A 27,301-nucleotide genomic window follows, 5' to 3' on the forward strand; every position below is an offset into this window, starting at 1 on the left:
AAAGTAGCAGATGTCAAAAGAGATTGCTGGTAATTAGACCTAGAGAACCCATTCAGAAAGTAACACCAGGGTATATAAGCTACTTCCCAAGCAACTGCATCACTACCTACAAGTACAAAAAAAGTCTGACACGTGATTTTCACATATATGGAAAAAGAATCCCATTGTATTTGCATAAAATAAGATAAAATGGCCAGGACCCACATAATGTATCAAATAGCATCCTTCAGTAGATCTGTACAAATGTTGGAGTTTGCAGCTGACATAATAAAATAAAGAGGCCAGAAAATTTAAAATAAAACAAAAAAGTTTTTGATTCAGCAAACAAAAAAGAACTACAAAAATTCTGTTTAAACTTCTAAGTTTCACCTGACTCAAAAGGGCATTTTTTATAGTTTTGCTGTCACGTTAATCAATCATTTTAGTATTCAGGTCACTTCAAAAGAAAAATGTCATTTCAAAGTAAAAATCAAGTAATTTCATTTCTATAACATTAGAACATTCTGTATATTCCTGAAAATGAATACATAGATGCTTGCCTTAAAAACTAAGAACACTTCTATGTTTTCAAAAAACCCTTTTTATCCCCAACCAAATCTGTTTCTCAGATTGTGTCCCATTTCACGTTTCAGCCTCTTCTTACAACATCACTGAACCTGCAAATCAGGTGAAAATGTATTTCAGGATATGTAAAAATAAAAAGGTTACACTGTATAAATTACAATCTCCAAATGTTAGTGCTACAGGATTTCATACTGTTGTTCACTGGTCTTTTCTATCATTCCCTTTTTGAAGGACTGCATGCAAAGGCTGTAGAAGAGGTGAGGCAAACATTATACTGAACGGTATTTTTCTCTTCTGCAATCATTATACGGAGAGAAAGTCAAAACAAGTGTAATGACTCATAAAAGATTAGCAAAATGTCACATGTAAGTAGCACTCTTGTGATGACATCTATAGAGGAACCTCACTGGTAATCTTATGTTTGACAAACCAAAACCACGACAGAAAACAGTAAGACTAGAAAAATCTCAGCCTAATGTAGCTCTGAAGGGAACTTGCAGTCGGCCAGTTGAGATGGGAAAAAGCCATTCCACTCCAGTAATATCATCATGGTATGGATAAATAAGAAATGCACATAGGTACACCTGCATGCTCTGGTTCCTCTTGTGGTATTGATTTCCAAAGTCCACTAGAAGATTTCCATAAGAGCTGCATGGCTAAACCCCAGAGACAGCAATAAAAATCTCAAACATACCTTTAAAGTATTTAAAGACTGCTTACTTTTGAGTCTCATTAGATATAATGAAATCTTCGATCTTTATTTAGACAAACTATATGCAACGCATAAAAAGTAAGAGCTTCTCAGAAAAAAAGAAAGAGTAAAAGTTAATCCAAAATTTAAAACCCCAGTCACAAGAGCAAACATTTTTAAAAGTTTGTGCCATCCACTTTTGATTGTGCGCAACAGAAACTTAAGCATAAGCTTGTGAGACCTTTTTTGAGACTGACAACCTTTTACTAACCTAAATATTCTGTTAAAAAATCGGTTTCTGTCTTGTATTTCTCAAGTGGGACCTCTGTCTAGAGTGGGAGGTCTTTTCCACCGTTGTCGCTGATACTTTCTGATTTGAGCTTGTTTTGATCTCAGTTATGGAACCTTGAAAAATAGATCAATGCGAGTCTTGAAGAAATTGTAAATAATGTGGATCACATTTTCAGTGAAGAAACATCAAGGGATTGTTTAAATCAGTTTAAATGGGCATCTGCCAAATGCAAATCTGGCATTGTATTTAAAATCCATCGTTAAATAGAAATGCCTGGCATGATTCTTTTCAAATAATTCAAAGTTAGCTTCTATTACTAGAGAAAATCAACAACTGAAACATCAATAAAGAGGTATAACACTTTTTAGCCCAGTTAAGGGCAAGGTCATTTGTGGCCCCCATATCCTTCCTCATATTCACACTTAATCAGAGAAACAAAAGAAAATTTTTTAAAAGAATCTCCCAAATAGCAAGCTCACAGGTCCTCCAATGAGAAGGTTCCTGCAGAGTCCAACCTCGGACTGAGATGTTATGGGAGGCGAATGTGGTCCAAGCAACCTGTAATGACACCAGGAGTCATCCTTACCAGGTAAAAAGCTAAAGACATTTTGCCACCCTCTCTTGTCAAGAAAACGCATCTTTCACAATTCACATCTTTTCTGAGGACTTTTACTTCATAATCCACAGAAAGCTGACAGGGGAGAGTCCTTCCCCTTACCAGAGGGCAATCTACTTCACAGGTTCCTCACTCTTGAAACCCAGGCTGCCTGCTCATGAGAGCAATGGTACAGGCTCAGACTGAGAGCACATCTCCTCCGGTAAATAGTTTCTAACGGTCGTCAACAGCAAGAGCCGTGTACGAAGTTTATGCAGAGCTTTTAACAGGGTAAACACACAGTGATAATTTCTCCAGAACATCCTCCCAACCTCTAGCAGTTTGCATCTCAGTTAATTCCTCAGGCAGAGAGGGTGTTATTGTTTTTAGTAAGAACTCGGTGGACTTTTCTTCACGGAAGTGACCACCTCCAAAGCCATGTAAACTTCCAGAGTCCACAACTTTCTGCAGCATGCAGGTCCGCAGCTCAACCCCAAACCGTGCGCAGAACCCTCTGCCTCCCTGCAAGACCCAGCCTGACCCTCCTCTCCTTTCTCCTCCTTCCCCCACAGGCTTCGGGGCTTATTTCACTGTCTTTCAGCACTCTGTCCAGCCTAGGGCACTTCAAAATTTCCTGAGCCCTAGCTGATCAGTCCTGCACGGAGGACAGCTGATCTACTAGAAAGCTTGATCCCTCCAAACATGACATATGCCATTTGCCTGTCATATTCATCTTGAGATCAAGAACATTTTGGGGCTCTTCCCAATAGACCATTAAGGCACCCATCTTTGTAATTAATATCTTGTTCTCTAGTTTTGTTATGTGAAGAAACAGTAGGTCACAGTTATCACCTTATTAGGGTTGAACCTTTGCAATCTGTTGCACTTCTTGTCTTACTGGTCTCTCAGGTAGTTAAGATGCAAGCTCAGGTAAACAAAGATCAATAGCACGGCCTTCAATCATAACACCAAACCTGTTATGATAAACACACAAAAAAAAGCCTAATCAATCTTAGAAGCACGCTGTAATACATTCCCTACAACCCACATTGCTAAGCATATCAGGCAAATACCTAGGAGCCATGACATAATTTTCAATTACTGGAGTCTGAGTGAGATCCCCAGCTAAGAGAACATGCTCTGCTGAGTGCCTGAAGAAAACCATAACCTCCACAGGGCATCACCTTGGAAGGTACAGGATCCGTTGTGAGCCTGAAGGAATAATTAACTAGAGATGGTCACAACACTGCAGACAGATGGCAAGGAACTAACCAGGGAATAAAGACGTCCATCCACAATGCCTTTTTGACAATTTTATGCAGTCTACCATTCCAGAATGACCACATAAAGTGAACCTGAACCTAAGTGCCTTCCACAACTGAAAGGCCACCTTAGTCACCACAGCTGTTCTCTCAAAAAAGCTCATGCTGAAGCCCAAAACAGATTTCTGACTTTGGAGGAAAACATAAAGGAAAAGGTTTTTATTCAGTTCCCTACCAGAATAATGACAAATTCTGAAAGCATGAAAATGAAGTAAAGTTGCTACTCTCTGGTAGTAGTTAAAATTTTTTTCACTTTTAACTTGCACTGGGTGTCTCAGTCAATTTATACCACAAGAGGAATTTGGCTGCTACATAGGATAGGCAATTTTCACCCATTGTCTTTTTCTATTTAAAATATATTCTCAAGAATGTGTCTCTACACAGAGGAAACAAGATCTCATAAGCAGCCCTGAATAGAGACCATTCCTCCACCCAGATACCTTCTAGTGAATGCTGGATAAGACACTCAAAATGCCCATCAAAATCATATGCTCATCAAAAACATCATAGCCACTACTATACCATGCTTTTGGGTTTATTGCCCATTTACAAAGATTTTTTTCTCAGAAGAGTGCAAGTACTCCGAGAAAGACTGCCGCATGAAGCTTTGTCAAGATTCTTCCTATCTTTAACAAATCTTAAACAAAATATTGATTTGAAATGAAACACAGGTCTAAACAAGATTGGCCCAGCTTTGTATTAGTACAAAGATCTCAAAGTCTTGTCACTTCTACAGGCAGAACATTTAGAAAGCCCTTGATGGAGGTTTTGAACCCTGAGGCTTCAAACATAGGTCTGAGGTCTTTCAGAATGGCACAAGTTTTAAAATATGAGCTGTAAAAGATAGAAAGCTTTGCCAAGACCACTGTTTTCCCCATGACATTACAGGGTAAGTTTCCCAGCCTTTCTCGGAGGCTGAACAGCCATGCAAAATTCTGCTCCCTCACTGGCACAGGCAAGGTGTTCTAAAAGAGGTCTCGGCACCTGGTTTGGTGCAAATAGAGCCTGCCTTCTGCTAAAGCAGGAAGAATTCTCCTGCAATAAGGGGGTGTAGCAAGTACATACTGTCAAATGTTTTCACCAAAGCTGGCAGAGATAGAGCCGTGGTTTGCTGCACCCCCTTGACAACACTGTTATTTGACCTCTCGGCATGTCTTGCAGGTGATACCATCTCCCAAGCCCGACTTCAGTCTCCCGTACGCATTGAACAGACACTGCCCTCCTCACAGGTGCAATCTTGTTACGAACTGTGTGAAAACTTCAGTGAAGTTATGCTGCTGGAAAGAAGCCTGATTTATGTGCAGAGTTTCCAGGAGAAAACCTTCTTGTATAATCGCAATATGCACCAGGACAGATCGTGGTTCAAAAATAAAAGGCTACAATGTCTTACGTAAATCTGGGGGTTGAGTGAAGAAAGGGCAGTGATCTGGAGGTCATAAATATTCTGGCTATGCTCACTCCATATGCTCTGAAGTCCAGCTATAAATAGCCTTCAAATTGCTACACATTTCCAGAAAGTTGAGTAACCCAGCTTTCACTTTGTAATGTGAGGGTAAAAGTCTAATGATGCCACAGAAGGGCAGAGGAAAAGAGCTGCTGAAGCCATGTAGACATCTGCTGAAAGGGTCCTAGCTGTGAATTTCCATAGAGAGAACCAGCTGGCTTTAACACAGACAAAGAAATGAGAAAGTACAGGGCCAGCCAGAACAAGGTCAGCTCTGTGTGGGGAGTGAGCAAAGTAGCTAAACACTGACGTGAGCTGTCTATGGGAGGGAGAAGGGAACAGTCACACACACCTCTGCTTCTGCTTGTCCAAATCCCAGCAAATTCTACAGCCAGTTACGACTTTAGACTAAGTTTGTTTTACACGTCAATGCGAGTCTTACATACTTATATGTTCAGGAGTAAAAGCACTGCAAATAGAAGTTGGGTCACCTGCCACCCCTTTCCAGCCTGTTTACAAGTACATTTCACTGACCTTGAATGCTCTTCCAAGCAAAAACTACTGATGTGCTGGACCCTGTAGCCTTCTTGCTCCCTCCGTTCCCCCATGACTCTTTTTAACCTTCTTGTGTTCCTGCCAGCTGCTGGCACCGCCCATGCAAACCATTACCCAAGTCCTGGGCATCCCACATCCCAGGTAGCAGCTCGCTGAATTTGGACACAATCGCCCACACTTACGGCGCCAGAGCTGCTTCTATCGTACTGCCCTTGCAACAGATCTCTGCGAGTTCTCAATGTGACAATGAAAAGGACTCTGTCATCTGTTTGGCTTCACACACAACTGTCATCCATCACTTCCGAAATCACTTCTCTCGCACCCTAAATTACAATTTTGGATAGAGGCTGAATTGTAAATAAATATCCCAAGAGCACTCAGAAGAGAAGCTGACTCTTTTCCCCTTCTGTAACAAAGCAGGTGAGCCACAGCATTTCAACAGGCAAGGAAAAAAACCTAATCAACATTAGCTTATTATTGGTCATTCGTATTAGCATGCTGCTTTTCTTTTGACAGTTACATCTAAAAGTCCTCAAAATATCCAAACAAATCAAAAAAGCTACCTATTACTTGTTCTTCAAGGTCATGACCAAAAAAATCTCAATTCAAATAATCTCCCTGGAATCACAGCCAATTTATTTTGAAAACAGAAGTGAAACAATTTTTTTTATGAACAGTCTTCTATTCCAGGCAATCAAAGAAAGCAGATTATGAAATCTAGCATTTGATCCATTTTTCACAGGCGCGGTTCAGAAAACATCTATGCTCAGGCCACAAATCTGTACATACAACACTTTCTTTGAGAAGTCTCTAGATGAGCTAAGCTCATTGATCTAAGATTTTGTGGATTTTAAGTTTTTGAAGGGCAGCCAAAAGTTTCACTTCATTTTTCAGCTCCTTCCAGAACTTGAGATCTTGCTTCTTGTTCCTAAAATACTTAAACATATTTACATTGTAAACAACATTATGCTGAGATGTATGAAGTAGGAAAGGTCAAAAAAAGAAAGGCATCCTTCATGTTTTGTTTTCTATTTCAGGTTAACCATCAAGGACAGATTTTATTCCGAAAATAGGTCTTGAGCTCTGAACTGAAAAACAATGTGGGTTTTGTTTGTTTGTTTGTTTTAAATGTTGTCACACTCCTCTTCCTAGCACTCCTTTCCAGATGCACAGGTTCAACGGCTTGGCCCCCACGTTTACTATAAAACACTTCCTGATAATATGAGGATGACCTTTCTCTACAGAACTCCCAACGTGTGAACACCAGCTCTCCATAAGCCCGTTGAAGGACACATCATAACTGAAGTGGGTAATTTTAACTGACTACGTAAAGATTCTCAAAGCACTTACTCAGCTTCAGACAGCACGAGAGTTGCACACTGCGCTGGAGTACTCATCGGTGCTAGGTGTTTATTCAGACTGCCAAGTCCTTTTTCCAAGAGTCTGCTACCCCCAAGCAGCTCCCAAACGGAGGACACTGCCTCCCATGGAGTATGTTCTCCTTCAACCTGAACTGGTCCCATGTCAAAGAAAAGCTTCATACCGAACTTCTCTGTACTGTTTCTGGAGAAATTTCAGTCCTTCAATCCAAAGGGCTGAGAAACAGTACCTTCAGCCCAGATGTGAAAAATAAAAAGGAAGCCTGATTTACCGATCCTCCTACAAGATCAGGTGCTCCAATGTGAGTAAGAGATCAATAGAGCTCAGTAATGCTCTACTGCACCTGGTATACGAGACATACAGTGTATAACCCCAACAGAGGATGGTAAATTTCCTATATACAGAAGCATCAACAACACAGCGATACATGAAATCAAACAGAACGTGTAAGTGAGGTAAGATTTGTAAAAGGAGATACTTTTTCCTTCAAAATTAAACCAGGTCAATGCAAATTGTCCAGGTCATCATAGATAACTGCATAGCTATTCAAGCTCTCATTTTCCACAATTTTGAAAATTGCTCTCCAAACTATGATGTGGAAATGCAGCTTTTTCAATAATCACAGGCAAGGTCATAAAAGCATTCCTCCGTAGAATTTCAAAAAATTCAACACATATCAAGGGCCAAAATCTGCTAGTCTTGAACTACAGGAAAATATGCATGTTGGATCAGCTGAAATTTTTCTGCCTGCAGCCCAAGCTTAGGCATATTTATGGACTAATCAAAAGCACCTGCAGAAAACTCAGATTTGGTCCTCGGAATAACATGCAGCTGTCCTGATAGCTTTGTCTGGATCAGGAAAAGTGATTCAAATTCTGTTTTGATTAGCTAATGTGATTATTGCTTTTAGGTTCTTTCACTAGGCTTGAAACAGAGAACGCCACAACTAAAAATGCATTGAATATCAATTCTTGCACAAAAGAGCCACACCTTTTTATCTTAAGGCTGTAACAGCTCTCCCAAGCATCCAAAGTCCACGGTGCTTCTAACCTTATAGCCGACACGACAGCATCTCCTGGCTAAGCTTTCTAACTAAAGCACAAAGGCGAAGGTCCTTCTTGTCATGTGTACTGCATAATAGCTACAATCACTGAACTAAATAATCTGAACTAGAAATGCCAACTCATCCTCTGTGCAATGAGGATGCAGTTCTAACAACAGCTTGTTCAGTGTTTGAGACCTAAAAATGTTCTAAATCACATTTGGCTTGAAGCCAAAAATTTCAACTAAATGTTAGAGAAAGAAAGGGGAAAAAAGAAATTAAACACACGACACACTACTTGCAATCAGAAAACTACTTTCTCTTGGGAATGTTTTGCAAAAGTCTTGGAAATAAAACCCACTGCAGATATCATTATAGCAAAGGTATGCAAAAACATTATTTAGGTGAAGACTGTCTGTAGATGGGGATTAGTTTCTTTGAGTAGACTACTTGAATAAAAACCTTACTAAGGTTCATCTCCTTTGCCCGGAAGTTCCTGACTGCCTTTGAAGCAAGCTGTATCTCCAGGAATTTTTCAAAATTTTGTCCTGCCAATGCCTGCTTCTTTAGTGTAGATAAGGGTTTCATACAGATCCGAGTCAGGACTCCTCAGGGCAGACAGATTAACAAGTAGTTTAAATTTTATTTAATTAGGGCACTTGATTAAAATACAGTGTTGTTTTTTCAGCATATGGGCTGCGTTGTATGCACATAATCTTTTTACATGCACAAATGACAGTAAGTTATGCAGGCTGTCTCACGGTTTACACATGCGATCTTAATTTGTGCTTACAGGAAGTTTCCACCTGGAGTTGCAGAACTGCAGATTATAACTGAGGCCAATGGAAGCTCTAAGGACTTCATATCCCTACCATAAAGTACCACGGGCATGCATCAGGTGAAAATGCAGACCTCCTGTCCAAAAAATGCTTTGACTGGAGTGGGTGGAAAGATCGGGTTTATTGGCTCTGGGAGAGACATCTACATCACCCACGCTAAAAGCTGCTGTCTCCTCATGTTGAAGTTTCATTCCCGTGAGCACTAAGCAGTACTGCTGATGTAGCCCAGCAGGTCAGCTGGACACTACAAAAAATTGAGTGAGCTCCCCAGAAAGCAGACTTCCTCACCTACGTTTAGAGTGGAAGTAGAATGAAAGTCAAGATTCTACTGAGAGTTTTTCTGATGCTCTCTTCTACGCTGCTATGGAAAAGAAACCATATGAACTAAGCAAGAGTAGCAAAATTTCTTCTAGGAAATGATGCCAATATACTCATTTGGGAAGGCTCATGAGGAAACGAAAGGTGCAACAGTTCAGAAGGGCTTCCAAAGTTCTGTTATCTCCCTCCTTTTTTATTGCAAAAATAGGGGCTGATTATAAATACATCTATACAGCAATCAAAAATAAAATCTGCCAAAAGCTACAAAAGTAATGCTTCAACTTTAAAGCAAATAGTGAACCCAAGTTAATAATGCAATCTGCTTAATATGGGGAAAGAACTTAATGACTCTTGACAGATATTCACTACAAACACAATATGGGTCCTACAAAAGCCACCGTGTAAATCATCAAGAACTAGATAAATCAGTTTTATTTTCTGTTCTTTTTCAAAGTGTATGTTTGTTTACAGCAGGTACATATGCATGTGTACAGCACGTGAGCTGCCTCCTAGAGACCCTGCTGCTGCGTTACAGCCTTCAAGGACTTCTATCCCATCTAACGGATAGAGAGAGCGGAATGAAATGGGTTCAGCAGAAATGCCCCACTTTGCACAAGTACTGCTGGGCAGCTGTTTGTACTCGGTTTTGCGCAATGCATTTGTATGAACTCAGCAGAAAAAAAGGCCCAAAGCAGATGTCGTATCGCCTTGTTGCTAACCATTACGTGTCTTGCTTTAAAGATGTTCTCACAGAGCTAACGGGCATCCTAGCCATACACAGGCTCGTGGCTTGGCCAAAACCCGGTCCAATATGTAATGGCAACTTTGAACCAGGGCTGAACAAGTTCATCCTTCATTCATTTTTACCTAAACAGCATTCACTGTCAGTTCAGCTGTACAAATTGCTGATGCTAATTCTTTCTATTATAGACAGCCCTAGGGTTTTAAACTGTATCCATCAATCTAATTGTATCTATCCACTCTAACATTTAAAGACAGATTAGGTCATTAGTTTTGAAACCTGCAATAACAGTTATCGCAAGTTATCACAAATAATGTACTAGGAATTTTAATTTTTTTTTTCATTGTATAAGCATTTTAAAAGCAATTTAAAAACTTTTTTCTTTTTTTTTTGTAGTTATAAAAGAAGGCAGCTAAGTACATAAGAAGGATAATGTTTATTCACTGTGAGAAGTATAATCCTCAAAATCCTGCAGGAGCTTACAATTTCACCTGCCATAAAATATTTTATGTCTGTATTATAAGTAGCATGAGAAACCTTTTTTCAAATATTATATCTTTGGTTATTCACATCATTTCTTGCAATTAAAATTAAAAGAACTCTTCACAAAATGGTACTTACAATCATTCCAACCATAATTAACATTTTCATGTGTTTTGCAATTAATTAGAAAGTTAGAAAACTGCATTACTCAATACTATTTGAACATTTCCTCCCTAATTAGTCAGATAATGGTGTCCTGCTAATATAAGTGTCCTGCAACAAGAGCTTCTCAAACACAGGTATTGGAGGAATCAAGGCAGGTTCTTCATAGTCTAGAAATAGTAAAGAGCCTTGAAGACCCTCGGCAAATTAAAATACAGTTAAAAATTATTTTGCTGATAGTAAGGAGTGAAGAGAGGAATTTGGGGGAAGAAAAAAAGAGGGGGATACAGGACGAGGAGAGAGGGTAGATTGCCAAATCATGTCAGGGTTGGGACCCAAGCATTTTGTTTACCTAGTGACTTCAACTGTTGCTGCCTACACTAAGAATCACTTCGCAACACAAATGATAAGCAAAACTACTTCTTATGTTTACGATCCTCTGTAATTCTGGAGTAAAGAGTTTAATAATCTAAGAAGTAGTAAAGCAGGTGTACTTCTTACATTACTTACTCCCACTAGACAAAGGAAGGAGAGTTGCTTTGTTATGTTTTCTGTTGGTGTTTTTTTTCTGTTTCTGTAGATTGATTCTAACTGGTTCCAATGAGCACGATGGGAGTTTGGGGACTGATGCCAGTCGACCTATATTCTATAAAGAGCCAAAACTAAAGAAACTTAATGAATTACAGTCAAGTCGCTCATGGGAAAACCAAAACCCCAAAGGAAACCTAACATTCTCATTGTTTATTTTGATACAACACTAGTAGATGTTAGAAATTACGCACCTCCCACTCCTCATGGGTCCAGGTGCAGGGACCACTGCCACAGCTAGGACAACATTCTCGCTTACAGTTGTAGACCTAAGGACTGAAAGATTCTCTTGCAGGGGTCAGTCTTGGAAGTGAACCAAAGTAAAGGACAGAAAAACCTTTTGCTTCATCTTTGTTCAGCACCTCACTCCTGACTGGTTAACACTAAGTGTCACTGTCACAAAAATAATTAATACAGAATATGCCTCTTTCAGGACTGCCCATTTGGTTTATTGCTCTGAAACTCCGCAAGTAGATTTCTACACACATTCAGTATATGATGATTCATTCATGTGGAAACTCTTCCTCTCATTTCCCCCTATTACACCATAGTCCAATAAATGCTTGTTCTGAAGTTAACTATCATTCCAGATGATGCTCTCAGCAGCAAAAGTTGACCTGAGAAATAAAATTTAATTTATGACATACTCTTTATGATTTAGAAGGAAAGCTGAAATCACCCTTTCCAGACGTAATTTTAAGAAGTTATTCTCTACTTACTTATTTCTCTCAGAATTATCAGAAACATTAAATCTAGCTTACCCAGTTTGACTAACAGGCTCATAACTTGTGAGACTTTTCAGTCCTCAGGTGAAGATCCAGCCTTTGAATTGGGAGCAGAGGTATTTTTTCACATGTTAGGGTTTTGCATTAGACTACATCACTAAATGACAAAGAAAAAGATGAAAATAGAAGTTTTAGCAGAAATTGCCTCCAAGGTTAATTAATTTCGTAATTGTTGTATATGATGCTATTTATTCTTCCTGTGATCTAGTAACATAGGTACCGATATGTTCAAGATTAAGACACCTAAATTTAAGCATTGAAATACAAGTACTCAGTTCAGTTGACTAAACATGATGTCTGGCATCACAGATCTGATACAGTGCTATAAAGCCCATCCAAGTAGATACTTTGACACATTTAAAATGCTCACTACCAATAGTTAAAACACACCTTTAAGGCAAGTTATTCAACTTGACCAACTTGCTGTGACTTGAAGTACAATTCAGCTAATCCAAAGTAGGTATCTGTTTTAGAGCAAGCAGAATCACTCTACAGGTCTATTGATAAGGAACAGGATTCAGATGCCCGAACATAACCATCTAGAACCATCAGAGATGCCCAGGGGAAGGGATTGGCAGATATGATGCAAGGCATCATGCATCTGATTCAGATCAGATTCTGCACCCATCTGCAGTAGCACTTGGAGGCCAGACAAGATACTCCAGAGTGTTTTAAATTATGTTACGCACCTGAACCCTACCCTGGATCCCCCTTGACTATGAAGTTAAAGCAACTACCTCACATACACAGATACAATTGGACACCTATTTTAGGTGTCAATCTCAAGCTGAATTCTGCCTCTACTATCCTTTTGGGTAGGCTGTGACCGAACCTCCAACACCAAAACTCAAGCAGCACTGGACTCTTTAAACTTCACAAAGTAGCAACAAGGTGACACACAAAGTGTTTTACCCTTTACACACTACTTAAGTCTCTGAAGAAGGAGTTTCTATTATCAAGATAGGACACTGTAACTTTGATTGTAGCTTTGCAAGGGTTCATTTTCTAACAACAAAATGATTCACAACTAAAGGTGTATTTACTTCTTGTGTTTGGGGGGGGGTTGGGGGGGGGGGGTTGAGAAAGAGAGGGAGATGTCTAAAAAGGTGTTCTTTTCAGATTCTGTATGCTGGCTCAGGAATTTTATTTGATGATGCACCATTATTACTCTTCTCCAAATACCAGGAGATTTAATACATATTTGAGCAGAGGCTTCAAGATTAAAAAGAATAATTTAAAAAAAATAGAATTACTACCATACTTTTGAACAGGCAAAGAAACATAGTACTATGAGACCTATGAGACTACTGCTACACCTAGCTGCATCATTCCAAATCATAAAATTTAATTGCTGGGAAAAAGATATTCAGGCCAATCAAGTAACAAAAGACAGTGGTAAAACACAATGGTAGCTGTTCTCCATCTTACAGACTTGCTAATATCAGTAAAAAGGCAAATTCCAACTACAAGTTTTATCAGCATTGAAAATGCTGAAAGGTGGCTCCACCTTCACCTTTTCCATCAAAATCAGCCACCCAAAGAGCTTTTATTATATGAGATTCATAGAGTGAATTTCAGAGTATCTGCACTGGTTATGTGAAGGGCTCGACTCTCTTTTCTCTGACAGATCTAGGCCATCTGAGCAGGTTTTAAACTTCCTTCATCACCTCCGAGACTGAAACTAAAAAGGAGGTATACGGTACTCAGTCTGAAAGCTTTATAGCACTGAAGGCTGGCAGAAAACTGAACACATGGAGTTAACCATGAAGGCATATGATGCTATTTTAATAACCAACGTTAATGACAGGACTGCTAGCAGTTGCAAAATTAGCTGCATCTCTGTCTTGTTTGTGGTGTCTGTTGCTCAAGTCCTTTAACTTTTTCTCAGAAAGCTATTGTCACCCAGATCTCTGAGCAACTGCAGAAGCCAAACCAACCTGGGCTGCCAAATGGACAAGATAAACTGAAGGGTAAGATAGAAAGGATGGCCTGTGTTTTAAAATCCATTTCATATTTTGCTACATTTGATTCCGAGTATTAAAAATAACTTTGGCTTTAAAATTTTTCTGGCTGCTTTATTCAACCGTGGTCCCAGGTCAGCTAGACCTGCCAAGGAAGCCTGGTGTTGAAGGTCAGTGTGTACTATGGAATGGCAAAATGTTGGCTATGCCCAAAGAGAGATAAAGGGATAGGGACTTGAAAGGATTCAGAAGCAGGAGGAAGTGCCCTCAAACAGCAAAGTTCAGGAATCATGACAAGCTCATTGGAAATTTAACTGGTAAATTAAAACTCTCATAGAAAATTACTATTATAAATTATTATGCTGGTAAAAAGAAAAGCAAGGAGTTGTGCTCTCTTGCTACACCAGTACTCAAGTAATTGGTATTTCTATTCACTGGGGTGAGGGACATTTAACCTAGAAATCAAATTTTTGTAGAAGAATGTATTTATAAGTATATAGAAGTTCTTCATTGTTAATATGCAGTTACTAATCAAAAACATCATTCCATTCAATCACAATTTAAAAAAGAAAAAAAAAACCTGCAAAAAAATCTAATGGAACAATAAATTTGGTTTCAATTTTCAAAGAAAGTGTTTCTTGGACAGAAGCCTAAGTTAAAGACTGCTTAAATTAAAAAAGGAAGGACATGCATAATCTCTTCATCATTCTCCTCTTCCCCAATTATGGTTTTGTCTTCTTCAATGCTAGGAAGCATTTACAATAGTTAAAAATGAAAAGGCCTTACAAACCAGGGTTCCATAGAAAGTCATAGGCAGACATGCCTTTCTCCAATGTATGGTTAGACACTTCTGGGAAACACTAAGGAAATGTCTTCCACAAACGTGAAAAGAGCACAAAATAAAAATAGAACAGAAGGCAGAGGCCAGGTAGTTTCTTTCCTCCGAAACAGGAACGACTGTTCAGTGCCTGCATGAGTTAGCATTATAGAAGTCCTCCTGTAGCCATGTTATGTGAAAGATTGGCTACCTCTAACCAACGGAAAGAATATGACAAAGCATTCCTCAAAGTACGAAGCAGTATTTTTCTCACATTCTCATTTCCTTCTTTTGTTAGAGTCTAGTCCCACTTGTTCTCTGGCTCCAGCCATTGCTGAAGTTCCTTAACAGAGCAGCTTCTGTTCTCCTTCACAAAAGAGAACTACTGGATAAAAACTAAATGTCTTTATCAAGACCATAGTCACCTCAGCAACAGCTAATAAAAACAAAACAGAGAAATTGTTTGTCCATCATGCTGTTGCCTCTTCCAGTGGGCTCCAATCACAGACTTCTGATTTCATGGACAATGAATTAAGTTCAAGAATTCTCTTGACGAGGGGAAAGGAGAGACTGAAGAGAACAAGGATTTTCAAATAATAATTTCCACTAAAAACAATCGCATTGTGGGACCCAACATATCATTTTGTACAGAGCTCCAACATCCCCTCTACCTCCAAAACTACCCATAATCTAATACTTGAAACCATTATGGTAGGCCTGAGTCATCCCTGGGCAAAGACCAACTGAGAAAATGTTCACTAGCCAACAAACAACACCACCAAAAGTGGTAAATCAGAGAAAGATGTACCTTCAAATCTTTACAATCTGTCACTACTATGACCTGAACTCCACAGCCCACTGCTGAACCAGGAATGCATTGTATACACAGCAAAATTATGCACATTTATCTCATGGTTTCTGTTGATAATGTGGACCAATTTCACTAATTTTCTGACTGTCACATAACTATTCATATACAATCAGTGCAAAACTTTTTTAGCATTGTTATACTTACTGGGACATAAATGTATTTTATATGCAAGTGGAAGTCCTAGCTGTAAATAAAAAGAAGAATAAATACATCTGTGGAGAGACAATAACTTAAAATCACAATAGCTTGGCCAGTAATTGGAAAGATGTTCTTTTCAGGTGCTAGATAAAAGTTATACAGATCTTCTGGTCAAGACCAGAATACATACAGAAATTAGAAGAACCAGACAGCTAAAAATCGTCTCTCCAGGAAGGAGGCCATGAATTACCAACAACTGCTTGAGCTACAACACTGAAAGAAAGACACAGAGAGACTGAAATATGCAATTCAGAATAGCTGTGCACATAGCATTAAATCATAGCTTCTTACTTTTTCCAGTAAAATAGTAAAGTTTATGTAGAATTGGGTATACACAGACTTTTATCTCTTCGTTTAATGGGTAGTTTGGGGGAATAAAAAACATTTTGCTTTAAAAATCTGGTCTTGAATCACCTTAATCATTCACTAGTGAGAAATATTTTATTTCAGCTGACAGAATTAGGCCTGTCATGTTACTACACCAAGAAATCAGAAGAGATTGGAAGTGAACTGAAACAGTGCTGAACCCACAAGTTCCAGCTTCAAGAGAAATGCGAGGAGAAGTGAAGCTGTTTGCTGAACTACTTACTCATCTGTATACCTCACTGTTTACTCAAAAGGGGGTGCAAAGGTGCATAAGGCACAGGTAAGCTGTGAACTTACAGTATCCAGCAGAGCAGAGGATACACATCACACCCCTCAGCTACGAAGGTGACGAGGATTCCACGTAGCTCCAAAGCCCCCCAGCACATTTTTCAATCATATGTATATTGCACTTATTTTAAATCAGCATTTAACACCTACTGATTCAGAGAAAGGAAATTTTCCCCTCAGAATATTTTCAATATTGTTCCACAAAGTAACTGTGAGAACTTGGCACGAGCTCCCATAGGCAATGAAGGAGGGAAGTCTATCAGAGACTTACTTTTACTACAGCTTGAACATGAGGTTCAAACCTGAAAGACGAAGACATTTTAAAATGTACATTTCTACCTATTGCCATGGCAGGGTCATGGACAAAGTTTCCTTCTGTCAATCATATCCATATTTTGCTTAAGGGGAACTCTTAAGTAGCAGAGGGAAAAAAAAAAATTAGAATTCATGGAAAGGTTATTGGGATTTACCACAAGCTAAGCTATTGGCAGAATGCATATACATAGTTTGTATCCATTAACTAGATATAATTAACCACAATGACAAAACCAAGATTATACAGCCTGAGTAGTAGATATTAATGGATGTAATAAATACACAGATGTAATGGAACCTGTGAGCAACAGAGGTTGAACTTACTCATCATTACTGAGTCATTTGCAATTTTTGCAAACTTTTTATTAGACAACCACTTAATTTGACAACTTATTCTAATAAATTGAATATTACCATTACCAAAAGAATACATGAGAATAACATACCAATTCCAAAATGTCCACATCTATGCAATACATATGGAATATTACTTGTGTTTGTGCTTAAGTTTACTGAAAACATTCTCCGGGGGTGGAGAAAGAACACAAACTGATTTTTTTTTTTATTTAGTCAAAGCAAAAATTAACTATTCATCCATCCATGTATCTATTTTCCTTTTCTGTTTTATTAAAATAGCGTATGCAGTAGTCTTGTCTATATTATTGATGACAATGTGGTGACTATTGGACTGATATAATGGTCTCAAGGAGTTTCCAAATATAAATATATTCTAATGAGATAATCCCTAGAGCATAGATATGGAGGAATGCTATCTAAATTATGTCACTTCTGTTGCAGAATTGGTTTCAAATTAATTGTTTCTTTCTAAAGCTATAATTATCAGGAGGAATGCAGTTAGTCAGAAAAGATGAAGTTAAAAAGTGCATAATGTTTAATAGCTCATTAAATAGAAAATATATTGTAAATTTGGGAATCAGAATGACTTGCAGCTAACTGTGAGATGATGGGTCATGGCACACGAAAAGAGACTTTTTTGGCAGGAAAGCAATTTGGTAATGCTGACTGCAGTCTGCATTTACTTGACATTCAGAAAGATCGTATGACACCAATGCAGATGAGGTGAACAGTGAAGAGAAAAGGAAGGGCAAGGAGAGCTAGAGGAGAAAAAGTTAGGTTATGAGCAGCTGGAGGATGATGAGGAAGAAGATAATATGACCATCATTACTGGAAGTTCAATTTTTAAAGTGGGAATGGGAACGAAGTGTTATATTAAAGAGACTCAGTGTATTCATGCAGCTATAGTGATAGCTGTGTCAGCACTTTTCTCACAGAGGGGCTTTATGTAGAATTCATATACGTGAATAATTAGCAATTCTGTAATTTCTCTTCCGATAAGAAAACACAGTAACTGTTATGTACGCATTGCTCTGAGTATGATTTTAAAAGCATACTTCATTTTTTAAAAGCATGAAGTGTGCATTTACCAGATGTCAAATACGCATTTATAATAACGCAACAACTCAAAGCAACTCCAAAGAAACTCTGAAACATTTAAGAACAACTGTACTGTTAAAAAGAAAAAAAAAACCCAAAACCTAAAACATTACACCACAGCCTCGAAGCGGAAGAAGCTCAGAAGAGCTGAGCTAAGCTTAAACTTCCTCCCAGTATATTTTCAGATAAGCAGAGACCCCGCAGTGACATAAGAGGAGACATGAACGCGATCAGAATGGGAGCAGGCAGTCGTGCATTTGCACGACCACGACCACAGCCAGACGCACGCCACACCAGCCCGCGCAACCGCGAGGGCCAAAGCCCCGTAAAAGCGCGCGCGGCCATCTCAAAGCACGAGGTGATGTACGAGGTACTGCAGCACGTGGGCTCGGATTCCCAGATGAAGCACGAGCAGCTGAAAAGGGGAAGAAAGTCACTCGGAGTTACGTTCTTTTATTTTGTTAGGTTTTGACCGCAAGCTGATCTACGTGGTAGAACAAGATCTGGGATACAATCACCAAAAATACCGCTACCAGTGTACTGGGTTTGGCTGGGATGGAGTTAATTTTCTTAACAGTAGCTCGCAAGGTGCCATGTTTTAGATTTGTGGCCATGGATAAGGCCACGAGGCAGGCGGTACGTCCCCGAAGGGGCCGTGGCCCACAGGTAAGGCCATGCCAGAGCAGGGACATCCCCAGAGGGATAGCGGCCCACGGGTAAGGCCGCACCGCAGCGGGTACGCCTCAGCGTGACGGTGGCGGCGGATGAGTGCAGGCCGCAGCAGGCGTACCACTGCAGAGGCTGCGGCCTATGGACGCTGGAGCAGCAGCGAGGGGACGAGTTCGCTGCGACGTCAAACCCTATAACCCAGCCCAAAGGGACCGGGGGCGGAGGTTGTAACAGAAATACCTTCAAGTCGTTGTAACCCAGGATCTGGGCTGCACGTTACAGGAATTGTTACAGCAGGAACCTCCCAAACCAGTGGAGGACAAGCCTCACAAGCAGCAGGAGCGACCCGACCCGAGCTGGCTTTGGTGCCCAGTAACTCCAGGCGACTCCATGTTGTCTTGAGCGACCACCCCAACAGACAGAACCCAAGTCACAGACTAATGAGCTCCGTGGACATTTGCAGACATTACACAGGGGTGGTCCACTGACTAAGGGAATGACATCTGTGTGTACATATACCAAACGGCAGGAAGGGGGGGTGGTTAATGAGGGTGTATTGGATAGTGTGGGACCTGAGCATGACGTAAATGGTCGAGAATGAGGGGTGGAGATTGACCTGGTTGTGGCTGGCATAGAGTTAATTTTCTTCATAGCTTGTAAGTTGCCCTGTTTTGGATTTGTGATGAAAACAGAGTTGATAACACAGGGACCTTTTAGTTACGGCTAAGCAGTGCTTCAACAGCATCAAGGCCTTTTTTTCTGTTTCTCACATTGCCCAACCAATGAGAAGACTGGAGGTGTAGGAGAGCTGAGCCCAACTGACCCAAGGGAGATCCCAGACCACAGGACATCATGCTCCCCATCTCGAGCTGGGGGAAGGAGAAGGACGGGGGGACGTTGGGAGCGATGGCGTTTGTCTTCCCCAGTCCCCGTTGGGCGTGATGGAGCCCTGCTGTCCTGGGGGTGGCTGAGCACCCGCCTGCCCGTGGGGAGTGGGGAAGGGATTCTTTGGTTTGCTTTGCTTGTGTGCGCAGCTTTTGCTTTACTTATTAAACTGGCTTCATCTCAACTCAGAGGTTTTCTCACTGTTACCCTTCTGATTCTCTCCCCCATCTCACCAGGGGTAGTGAGCGAGTGGCTGCGTGGGGCTGAGCTGCCGGCTGGGGTTAAACGAGAACAATCAAATTATAATGTTTATGAACAGAAAATAGTAAAATCTTGTTGCCATAAAGGAAAATGAATCTGCATAGGGGGGAAAAAACATTTCCTAAGTCAGAGGCTCCACCAGCACCTGGGTTCATGGCCACTTCTTTCTTTGAACATCCACTGAACAAATACCAATGTAATGCCTCAATTATTAAGGTTTCAACACTTTGGCAGTGATGTGTTTTAAGAATTACCTTAATTCCAATGCAAGGGATATCCCTCATGATTCTAGATTGAGCAGAAAAAAGGAGGATCATATAATGAGGAGTGTCAGGCAACATTAAGCGTATTGGCTGATAACAGCATATCTGAATTTACTGCATGTTTTTAGCATACAAATACAATATTTCTTCTGTCCTGATTCCAGTAAGCTTATAAATCAGAACTTATCTCACTTTATTTGCTGCTGTTACCAGACCTCAAGATAAAACTTCCCATCTTATTTAAGTATGGCTTATTTGTTACAATAGAGAGATAAAAAAATTTTGAAGCTAAGTAAACACAGGTAACACAGTCCAGAGAGGGTATTCTTCTCTTGTGATGGTGCTGAAACCGATCTTTTTTCTGCAATTAAGCTTTAAACATGACCTCATTTCTTGCAGGAATACCATAGCCCGATACACTTTGCCAGAAAGAGATATTTTACTTTAGTGCCACACCAGTAGCATCACATTTGAAAATTTACATGATTGTAATTGTAGTTTCTAATACTATAATACAGGGTAGCTACTTGTAGCGTCTTTCTGAAAATTACCTGCTGTTATATAGTCTCTGTTCTGAATTTAAGGGGATTGAATGTTTGTAAAAGGTGTAGGACTGACAAGCCATCGAAACAAAGCTCAACTCTTAAATTTGTACCCGGAATACAGACAAAAACATAGCCGTCTCAACAGCACTCCACCTACATGCCTTCAACATGGATCACTCTAAGCAGTTAGCAATGTTCATTCAGGCTCGCTTCAGATAAGTCTTCAAGCACGTAATTAATTTGACTAGTCCCACTGAAGCCACATGCTTACAGCTGAAATGCCTTGCATGATCAGACCTCAGGTTTTGCCTCCCTGCGCACACAGCAGGCGCACATCCTAATTTTTGCTAGTGCTGACTTTTGCGACTTGGACGCTTCCACAGTAAGAACCAAACTAAGACTACTAACTCATTTTAGATAAGCCATGAGACAAGCTTCAGATGGTATTGACTCTCATCCCGTACTGGAAAATATCCAAATTTCAAACAATTTCCTACATACAAATGGCACAGAAAGCCATTATCTTTCCTCAGAGCCATCGAGCCATTCTGCATTACTTTGCAGTGCCGTTAAGTTCAATGACGCAACAGCCAACGACAAATTATGGGGGAGCCTAGAACTCGAAAGGCCAAACAGCTATCTTAAATGGGAACAAACACTGAAATAAGTCTCAACTGAAAGGGGATCTAGAGCACATAGTTTTAATGCAGTGCTCACAGACCTCCCAACTGCAGAATCACGAGGCAGAAGGCAGCAGCTAGCCCGAAACTGCACAGCAGAGACTTTGGGGCAGGTTCTCCCACACGTGTACTTTCACACGGCGAGGGAGAAGCCACGGGGAGAGCCTGGCACCAGGAAGAGCATCCTACACGAAGATGCTCACATGAGCACGAAAAGCCATTTGGTGACCCAAGGGCTGCACCATACCCTCTCCCCCATCCCGTGACACGACACATCAGACAGAGACGAGACGAGGGCCACGTGCCGCACAGCTATAACCGGTCTCTGGCACGATGGACCGGAGTCCACGGCTTTGCCTCCTCCATATGTGATGCAGAAACAGCAGTGGAGGAGTGGAAAACATCCGGTACGGGAGTATCACTGCAAACGTGCTCCCGTCTCTAAAAGAGCTGGTGTGAGACTGCATGTTATGGAGAGATTTATTTTAGAAATGTGTTATATCCTCCTTTTAAAACAGAAAAATAAAGCAAAACCAGTACACTAAACAAATTGCAGTTTGGTTCCAGTAAGTCAGTTAATATACCGTACTACAATACTGCCTCCTTGCATTTCAAGAAGGAAATTGCTTTATTGGATCAAGCCAGTGGTCCATCTAGTCCGGTACCTCACCTTCAAATAGGGGATGCTAATATTGCCACAGAGGCAAGAAATCTTCCACATGGAGAGAGGCCAGCATACAACCAAGAGCAAAAACTTGGTTATCTATTTCAAAAATGTTTTATACTTACCAACCCATTTCTTAATATTTTGCTATTTATACAACTGAACATGTTTGTTGAACTGTGCTTGCGCATTCATTTACCTGCGTAGTTCGGCAATCTAAAATATCTTACGTGGCCTTAATTCCAATCCATGATTTAAGCACAGAAGATCACCAAACGCCCACGAGTCCAAAAAAACCTCTGTGTGCTTTCACCTGCGTGCTGCCCTGTACTATGGCTCTCCCCTTGGCGTTGTTAAAGGGATGCTCACGGTCGACGCGGCTGTATACAGTGCTGCCCGGGTGCCGAGAGACCTGTGTTTCGTATTACGAGATCAGCAAGATGTGAAGTGAGGCTACTGGAAAATGTAAGCTATTAACATAGTACGGATTATGAGGTTTGATTAGCTTTAAACACGGGGAAAAAAACCTGTTTCCCACTTTCACACATGCAATGATATAAGTGATTCTTCCATACCACAAAAGATACATGAGCTACTCCTCTAAGTGCTTAATCACGCAAGGACTAAGGATCAAATCGGTACAAAGCATTTTCTAGTGCTACTTGAAGCAATAGCTACAGCTGCAATGCATTCTACAAATCAGTGTCCTGACGTATCAGAACAGAAGGAAAAGCTAAGAAAGCTCTTTTTAGGGACTTCGTCCCATTTTATGAAAGTACATAGTGTCCTGCCATAACTAGTACAGTAAAGCACGATGTCTTTATTATTTTCTCCCTTCTATCTCCAAAGCATTTTTCAAAACACGCTGCATGAAAGAAGCTCTATAAAACTGCCTTGAATTGTTTATCTTAAAAATGTGACTGTTTTGCACTAGCAGTATGAAGAAGTACATTAGGTGGCCATTATTATTTTGTCTTCCCTTTTGATAAATAATTGACTGTATATGGTAACCAAGAGTGGCTGGCAAGGATGTATAAAGAATCAAAGCACAAAAATCACTATCTTCCCAAGTTCTACCAAGAGCAAAAGGAGATAGCTTTGCAGCTGTCACCAGGAAAAATGAACGACATTACTGTTGATTTTTCCACATTCACTCCTACGTCTGATGAGTTTTGTAAGTCCGAACAGAGTTATGAGGCGGAGTGTTTTGAAGTATACGTTAATGGCTTACAAAACCAAATTTCTGGGCCAAACTTCCTGTTGAAATGGCTCCAGAGTGGGCCTCTGTTTTTAAAAAGTATTATTTCAAATGTGAAGGTGTGCACTTACAATGGATTCTGTGAAGCTCAGTATACACTATGCACGTTTTCTCATCCTAAAAAAAAAAAAAAGCAAGGAAAATCCTTTTAAAGCGCACACTTAAATTCAGTGATCTAAAGATAATGGAGCAAATCTCCAGATGGTTTAAAATGTCAGAGCTTCAACTACTTCAATGGAGCAATGGATGTCTCCATCAGCTGGGGATGCCCCTCTGAACACATAAAAATGGTCACGAATGGGGACAGGTCAGTAGTGAGGTCTGCTGGCATGGGACCCTTCTGTTACATTCATCCAAACGCAACTTCTGCCTCAATGCCTTTAAAATTCAGCATTTCAAAAGGTAAATGGAAAATGCATTTTCAAATTAGAAGCTATTGCTATCTGAATTATCTGGAGCTGCAGTAGCAAATCGATGGGACAAAGACAACAAACGTCATTTAAATGAGATGTTTAAATATAGACTGTAAATATGAGACTGAACATTAATTAATTAGATTTGTAGGGTCTTCCCTTGCTTTAGCCTCTGTATCATCATGCAGTCTTTGTTTACTTTCATTAATTTTCTTTGTTTGATGACGTTTGACTAATAAATACACTGATGAATTGCATCAGTAAATGCCATCCATATATCACAAAACCAGAATGTACTCAGTGTTTCTGGCACACTGATGCTAAAGGATTTTTTTTGTTGTTTGAACTTTCAGTACTTAACAAAGGAAAAAATACTGCTTTGCTGGATAAACTTCCTGGTTTTTATTTTAATTTTCAGTGAACAAACAGCTGCAGAATAATGTGACTTAATGAAGCATTTCTAATAAAATCCTGCAGAAGTTAAAACAGGGGCATAGAACTGCTTGCTCACTGATAGTTGTATCATTCAGAACAATTTTGCAAGATGATGATCACATTGTTGTGTAGATGAGTATTAGGTAATGTGATTTTCTGTCTTCCAAAGTCAGTTATTTCCTTTAGTGTGATAACTAGTTAGCAGAGTTCTGTTCCTTATTTATAGTAAGTAAAACATGCAACGTAATTAATGCAACACATTTCTAATACACTAGTTGGGCTTTACAGAGTTTGGTAAGTAGCAATACAGCCAGCAATAAATTTAAGTGTGAAGATGCTCAGATCTGAAAAATTCCACAGTATGTTTTGCTCACCAAAAACATATAGCCTGCATTTGTGAAGATGTCCTTTACCAAGTCTGTCATCACCTGTGATGAAATTATGAAACTTCCTGGCTGCTACATGCTTCTCTGCCACCACAATCCAGTGTAAAGTATTATTTGCTTTATGTAAATCGAGATAGGGTTCAGTGAATCATCACTTTGCAACCTGCCAGTAAAGCAATCTCCAATATCCGTCTGTACACACATCTATTTACTTCCATTCAGAACAAGTTTTTCATGTATTCCCCACCAGAATTATCAAATGCATTACAAGCATCCAGACGTGAAGCTGAGACCCCTCAGATCCTAAGAAGAGACAGGTAGAAAGGTTACCCTGTATGTCCAGTATGATAAAAGATACTGCCAGATTAGTCGTCATTCCCTGATTAAAACAGCATGACAGGAATTGAGATTTTATCTCAGTCACCCACTACCAGGAGCATATCTAAAATTAATACCACATTTTTGAAAGCCCCCTTATGTTCAAACAACATGTGGAACCAGTGAATAGTAATCCTGATTTGCTATCAACTAGCTGAGCAATGCTTTCCACTGAAATTATGGCACTTAGGCAGTTTACATGTCTAAGAACAACAGTATTGTAGGTTTGGAAATTGGGACTTTATGAAACCAAGAAAACACACAGCTTTCAGTATTGTCTCAGCAGTACCAGCTCTCTGAAATAAAATGTTAATAATGAAATTTATATGAATGACTTTACTACTGTTAATTATACACTCACAGAACAATTCAGGCGTCAGTACGAAATGACTGCACAATTACTGTGAAAAGTATAACGAAAGATGTAACCTTTGCCACCCCTGATAGAAATGCCTTAGTCCGCTCTTTCCCAACTTCTGCTAAGCTAGTACGATTGAACTACTATTTTTCTAGTGTCTACCCTACGCTACAGAAAAGAATCTTAATTTATCAATTTGACTTCACTTAGATCAGCCCATAAAGAAGCTCTAAAGTGTTAAACATATAGCAGGCTGAATGCTAATGTCTGAAACTAGCTGGTAAGACCGAGAAACCAGATAACAATTATCATTTAGTCAATAGTAATTTAAATGTATCCACTGCTGTGCAAAGACCCTAAGACCCTGAACGCTTTACCGGGCTTTCAGGGATAGGGGTTGAGTATGTTTATTATTTAAATTGACAGTTCTGCAGGAGTCACAGCACGGTTCTTTAAATACTGAGCCGGTGTCTACTGGGGGGTGGGTGGTATAAGTGAGGTACCCAGTGCTCTAAGAAAAATACTGATGGTCTCCAAGCAAAAGCTGGAAAGAGACAACTGTAACTACACATATAATTTTAAAAGCTTTAAGCAATGACTTTAACCGCCGGTAAGAAGGAAACACACAGAAGAGCCACGCATGGCAACTCCTAACAGGGCAGCGCAAGCCACGGCTCCTTATTCTTTGCACGGATAACCTGGCGTTGGAGCCCACAGCTCCACAGAAACAAAGCAAGTTATTTTAAAACTTTCTCTTGCAAAGCTCTAAATGGGGTGGAATACGGGGAGAGCCCTCTCACTGTGGCAGACGGAACCTGCAACATATTTCGTAGGCAAATGGAAAGGCAAAGCAAGCAGCGCGGACGGCCGAGGTACGTTCCATACCACACGCACCCCAACTTGGGGAGCGTTCCGCGCAGCAGGCAGGGAAGCCACGAACCGTCCCTCCACGGCTCTTTCTGCCTCAAGGCTTCGGGAGGGGACCCCTCGCTCCTTCAGCCGCTCTCCCACAAACCCTCCGAAGGGCTCCGGGACAAGAGCACAACCCCGCCGCGCCCGGGGGTGCTGCCAGTTAGCGGCCACCCTTCCCACCCCGGTACTTGGGCTGGAAACCGAGGGGGCTCCCCTGGACCCCCACGGCTCTGCTGAAACGCTGAAGCGTTCCTTACAATAAAGGAAAATTAAAAGGAACAAAAAAAAAAAAAAAATCACCCAACGGAAAAAAAAAAAGCGCCTTGCGGATCCCCCGGCGCCCGGCAGCAGCCGCGGCAGGCCGGCCAGGGCAGCTGCCCCCCCCCCCCCCCAACCCGCCTTCCTCCAACTTTTGGGCAGCCGGGGCCCCGCACACCCTCCGCCCGCCGCCGCGGGGTCTCCGCCACCCGTGTCTGTGTGCGGGTCCGCCCCAAGCCTCCCCCCCCCCCCCCGCCGGCGCCCAGCCAGACACACAGACACCGACGGACGCCCCCGGAGCGCCGCGCTCACCTACCTGCAGCCCCGCTTCTCGCTGGAAACCCCCAAGGATCGGCCGCCTCCCGTCGCGGGGCAGCTCCGGCCTCACCGCCCGGGCATCGCCGGCACACGCCCCGCCAGCGCCCGGGGGCATGGAGCGGCGCCGCGCTCGGCTCGGCCCGGCCCGGCCCGGCCCGGCTCGGCTCGGGTCTGCCCCCGCCTCCCTGGGAAAACACCTCGGAGGGGCCAGAGGAAGGGCGAAGGGAGCGGCGAAGACTTGAAGTGCTTCTGGTGCGCGATTTCAGAGTCTCGGGAAAAGCAACGGGAAAACAGAATTCAGAGAGGACGAAGCGCGGGTCAGCTGTCGGAAAGCGGCGGGCGAGGCAGTCCCGCAGCCCGGCGCGGCTCCGGCCCCTCCGCCAGCCGCCCGCGGTCCCGATCCAGCCCCGCCGGCGGCGGCAGGCGGCAGCGACAGCCGGCGCGTCCTGCAGCGGTCCCTCCGTTAGCGCGTCTCTGATTGGTCCGCCGCCGCCCGCGCGCCGCGCGGCTTCCCCCCCCCCTCCTGCCGCCGCCTTCTCCCTCCT

The 27,301-nt window shown here is 41.3% G+C and overlaps 1 protein-coding gene across 2 annotated transcripts in view; it reads right to left on the reverse strand.

The window, feature by feature from the left end:
- Nucleotides 1-26,907, reverse strand: part of TAFA2 (TAFA chemokine like family member 2) — a 193,407-nt gene extending 166,500 nt beyond the window's left edge. For both annotated transcript variants that reach the window (XR_007507649.1, XM_049813861.1), the window contains exon 1: nucleotides 26,755-26,907. The gene's annotated coding sequence lies outside the window, so the exon portion shown is untranslated. The remainder of the gene's footprint in view (nucleotides 1-26,754) is intronic.
- Nucleotides 26,908-27,301: the final 394 nt, after the last annotated feature.

The sequence above is a fragment of the Accipiter gentilis genome, chromosome 11 (assembly GCF_929443795.1).
Source record: "Accipiter gentilis chromosome 11, bAccGen1.1, whole genome shotgun sequence".
In the NCBI taxonomy this organism is placed as follows: Eukaryota; Metazoa; Chordata; class Aves; order Accipitriformes; family Accipitridae; genus Astur; species Astur gentilis.